This window comes from Anneissia japonica, unplaced genomic scaffold, assembly GCF_011630105.1.
Source record: "Anneissia japonica isolate Jap-2015-1 unplaced genomic scaffold, ASM1163010v1 scaffold284789_len57268_cov186, whole genome shotgun sequence".
Lineage (NCBI taxonomy): Eukaryota > Metazoa > Echinodermata > Crinoidea > Comatulida > Comatulidae > Anneissia > Anneissia japonica.
In genome coordinates this window covers 17895-23825 of record NW_022741104.1, presented here as the reverse complement: position 1 = coordinate 23825, position 5931 = coordinate 17895, and positions in this window count along the sequence as shown.

Here is a 5931-nt window from a genome sequence, read left to right as displayed (position 1 = left end):
AGATTATCAGATTGTGGGAAATGCATTATGATCTGTAATAATAATCGAGTACAGCTATTTAATAATTACTTCAATGTCTTTTCTAATGTAATTTAAATTTTTTTCTTTTTTTTTTTGGTTTCTCTTTTAATTAAATTATTGTTAAGTAATTGTTTATATATACAGTATATATATACATATACATATGATATTGAAGAAAGTTAGCCGTTAACACTGTTGAATAAAAATAATATAAATCATCAAAGGTACATATACAGTGTTTAATAAGGACATGGTGGAACATCGTAGGCAACCCTGTAGCTTTTCAACGAATAAAGTCCTATGAAAAGATCATATATATACATATAGATCATATATATACATATATACCTACCTATACAGATCATATATATACATATATACATATATAGGCCTATATATATATACTGTATATATATATATATATATATATATATTGATGATGATGATGATGATGATGATGATGATGATGATGATGATGATGATGATGATGATGATGATGATGATGATGATGATGATGATGATGATGATGATGATGATGATGATGATGATGATGATGATGATGATGATGATGATGATGATGATGATGATGATGATGATGATGATGATGATGATGATGATGATGATGATGATGATGATGATGATGATGATGATGATGATGATGATGATGATGATGATGATGATGATGATGATGATGATGATGATGATGATGATGATGATGATGATGATGATGATGATGATGATGATGATGATGATGATGATGATGATGATGATGATGATGATGATGATGATGATGATGATGATGATGATGATGATGATGATGATGATGATGATGATGATGATGATGATGATGATGATGATGATGATGATGATGATGATGATGATGATGATGATGATGATGATGATGATGATGATGATGATGATGATGATGATGATGATGATGATGATGATGATGATGATGATGATGATGATGATGATGATGATGATGATGATGATGATGATGATGATGATGATGATGATGATGATGATGATGATGATGATGATGATGATGATGATGATGATGATGATGATGATGATGATGATGATGATGATGATGATGATGATGATGATGATGATGATGATGATGATGATGATGATGATGATGATGATGATGATGATGATGATGATGATGATGATGATGATGATGATGATGATGATGATGATGATGATGATGATGATGATGATGATGATGATGATGATGATGATGATGATGATGATGATGATGATGATGATGATGATGATGATGATGATGATGATGATGATGATGATGATGATGATGATGATGATGATGATGATGATGATGATGATGATGATGATGATGATGATGATGATGATGATGATGATGATGATGATGATGATGATGATGATGATGATGATGATGATGATGATGATGATGATGATGATGATGATGATGATGATGATGATGATGATGATGATGATGATGATGATGATGATGATGATGATGATGATGATGATGATGATGATGATGATGATGATGATGATGATGATGATGATGATGATGATGATGATGATGATGATGATGATGATGATGATGATGATGATGATGATGATGATGATGATGGTGATGGTGATGATGGTGATGATGGTGATGATGATGATGATGATGATGATGATGATGATGATGATGATGATGATGATGATGATGATGATGATGATGAGGATGATGATAGACTGCCAGTTCCAGTTTTAACTTATACCTTATACTGCCAGCGTTAGGGCTACTAAAAAAACAATTTGAATTAATGGGTATATTAATACGTTTATACTTTCAGTTTTGTAGTACAAGACAATATTGTACTTTTCCTATATTTTTTTGCTGGTAATCCAATTTAATTATCCAATTGTTCAATTTTGTTTGTGTAAAAACTCGGTAACTCAACAAAAACTGAATTTCTTTAATCATGCATCATTTTGAAGTTCTTGATAACGTAAATTCATTCTTTAAAAAATCGTTGTTTTACTGCTGTCTTATCCTACCATCTGAACATTAATGGGGAGTCATTCTAAAATGTTGTTCTCTTCAGTGTTCGACGCATGGATAATAACGACAACCAAGAACAATCCTGCAGCGTACTTAGCACTACATATAATGGTCTGCCATATTTTATTAATGCCGATGGTCAACATATCGTTACAAAATGCTGGGAGGTTGAAGGCGGCGAGAAAGTCATCCGGTGAGCTGATAATATATAATGCATTTTGTGCAAATGTTATGCCCATTAAGTATTATGTCATAGTTTAGCCAATCTCGAACAGTAATACCCAATTTATTATTGACCGATAACAACCTAATGATGATGATAAGAAGATAATGATGATGATGATGATGATGATATTGATGATGTTGGTGACTATGATGATGATGATGATAATGATGATGATGATGATTATGATAAAGAAGATGATTCTACCTCAGTATCAGATATCTATGAGCCGTTTTTATGTCGGGTATTATTTTTGAGCGGTATAATAGGTAGGGAGAGTGGCGTTGGTATTGTTTTCTTTTGTTACTTGTCCAGCGTCAAACATATTTTATCACCCGTATGATGAAAATAGACCTGGGCTGTTATATTATGCTCTAGTGTGTATTGTAAAGTGAGGCTAGTGATAGGAAATGTCGTGATAACCCTCCCCACCCTTGCATTTCACGATTACCAGAAAGATTGAAAACAAAATAAATAAATAGGCCTACAAATCTACTCCACAGATACAAAGCATGATGCTCTTTTTATTAATATTTTAAGGTCAACATAAAATATTTTCGCTCAGTAGCATAGGCCTAGGCTAAATTTAATCCAAGAGTAACCAGCAATTTTATGAAAACGCCTGAAAGTGTGGTAATAAACAAATATTATTGTATGACGCATCTATGACCGATATCAAACGATCGCTTTGTTACAAGTATCTTTTTCAATACGAACAAGTTCAAGAACATTACACAAGAGGTTTATTTTGGATGAAATGATGGGGGATAGGCCTACATCAGTATAGGGCAGCTGATTATGATGTATATAAGAAACAATAAATCAAAGACACGGTATTTTATCACGAACTGACATTAGCAACATGACCACCTGATATTTTACATTGAAATAGTACGGTACTCCCCCGAATAGGCCTAGTGACAGTAAGAGAAATTAAAATACATGATTATTTTCTCCATTGTAACTGCAATGTGTGGTCATGAAGCTAGTTGTATGATGATCACAGTAACTACGGGGAAATATTTGTCATTTTTGGCAGTTTCGCCCAGTTATATCAACATTGCATACAGTCTGTTAGATCCGTTCATGTTTATTTTTGTTTGTTTTAAAGACAATGATGAGCATACATAAGGTACATCTAGATGTGTATAAGAGACAGGCTATGTAATGTAGTTAGATTTATATAGCGCTTTATACAGAAGTCTCTAAGCGCTCGAGCTGTGGACTAGCTCGTACAAACTTGCTTCTCAAGGTCTACACGTCTCAGCTACCCAGTAAACCGGTACCAGTTATCCCTCGTCTGTCCACGAAAGAGGCTGTGGCCTATGTACTATATACATAATTTAGGTATACAAATAGGCTAGATAAATAATAATAGGCCTATAGGTACGGTACATACTTTGATGTTGGTCGTATCAATCAGTTCTTCAATGAAAAGTTCCTTTTGCAGTATGAAAAGGTTTCTCAGCTAGGAGTCGAACCTGCGTCCTCTCACTCTGAGACTGAACTTCATACCATACGACCACAGATGGCCATACAATATTTACAGAGATCCAATCCCCAAATACCTTCTCTTATCAACGACATTTAGGCAGCTCATATATTAGCATTATGTAATAATAATAATTATTATTATTAATATTAAAGATTGCCTGTGTGTTTTCTGTCTCTTATACACATCTAGATGTGTATAAGAGACAGCAATAAAGTCATCCAAATCCGGAGCACTAGATGATGCGTAACCGTAGACGCTCCCGCTGGACCATAATAATTATATACAAACGAGTACTCTATGAATATAAGGCCTACATGACGTAAGCATATGCGGCTACAATTGGGATTGACTGAGCATGGTCAGTTAGCTATCTCTCCCAGGCCAAAACTGCACAGGCCAGTATAAATGTTATAAGTTATGTACGCCTACAACATATAGCCCCCTACTATCGTTATTTTATGGAACCAAATAGGCCTAGCCTGTTTCAATGCCAGTTTTACAGGATTCCGTCATATTTTAGGTGAACATTGTCCTATTCGATCGTTTAATGTGTGTTGACAATAAAGTCATCCAAATCCGGAGCACTAGATGATGCGTAACCGTAGACGCTCCCGCTGGACCATAATAATTATATACAAACGAGTACTCTATGAATATAAGGCCTACATGACGTAAGCATATGCGGCTACAATTGGGATTGACTGAGCATGGTCAGTTAGCTATCTCTCCCAGGCCAAAACTGCACAGGCCAGTATAAATTTTATAAGTTATGTACGCCTACAACATATAGCCCCCTACTATCGTTATTTTATGGAACCAAATAGGCCTAGCCTGTTTCAATGCCAGTTTTACAGGATTCCGTCATATTTTAGGTGAACATTGTCCTATTCGATCGTTTAATGTGTGTTGACAATAAAGTCATCCAAATCCGGAGCACTAGATGATGCGTAACCGTAGACGCTCCCGCTGGACCATAATAACAAACGAGTACTCTATGAATATAAGGCCTACATGACGTAAGCATATGCGGCTACAATTGGGATTGACTGAGCATGGTCAGTTAGCTATCTCTCCCAGGCCAAAACTGCCATATGGATGACTGAGGCCTACATTTGATGATTGCACGAAAGAGAACAATTATTATTTTTCGTAATCATTCAGCACATTGACTCTAAAAACAATTAGAGTACCATGTTAATTTCGTTGTATTACAGTAATCTGTAAACTTAGATGAATATTATACAGCCACAAATCTATGCCTCAGTACATAGGCCTGAGCATGCGTACTCGGCAGTTGGGTGGTGGAGGGTGCTACAACTATAATAGCTAGGATAATAGTGTCGTCCTACGCACCAGATTGTTAGCTTGTGGTCGCTATTAACATATATGTTTTCCGTATGATGAAAAGGACGAACTATAGAATCAACTTAAATATGATCGATTAAGTGCGCCTAAAAGGAACGAATTCATTAAGGATTTTGACTCGTGTGTTGGGGAAGAGAATTCGGGGCCGACATCTCTGTAAACACCAGAGCTATATATCAAAACTCTTTCAATTATGAGAATTATTAATTAGTCAGTTAAAAGTTGTCTGATTAAAATGCATTCGCCATAAAATGAACAAAATAGGCCTATGCAATACGGTAAGTAATTAAGTGTACGATAGAAATGTGGTCTTACCTTATATCGTAATCTCATTTGATTGAACACTGTATTGATTTCTATTTGTTTCCCTCATAGGGCGCTGTTACTAATCTGCCACGATGTTGCCGAGCATAGCGGGCGATATGAACCCATCGCTGAAGCGATTGCTCGAAGGAGGATCCAAGTGTATGCGCATGATCATGGTAAATGCTCGTGACGTGTGCACGCCGAAGTATGCATGACGCGACATGTCAAATTTGGACCGTTGCTTTATGTCGGACACACACTGTGCCGCCGTCGACGGCTGTCAGCTGACGCGCTTCCCGGAGAACGCAAAGTGACGAATAGCTTTTTTGTTGGCGTATAGACTACCTTGATGTTTCTCAGCTGAATTTTTATTTTTTTTTACAAAAAAAAAAAAAAAAAAAACATGATACCACTTTTCTCTGTTGACGCAATGTTGCTCCTTTTTGCAGTGCACGGTAGTGGAGCCCTGGGCTTATCCTGGGG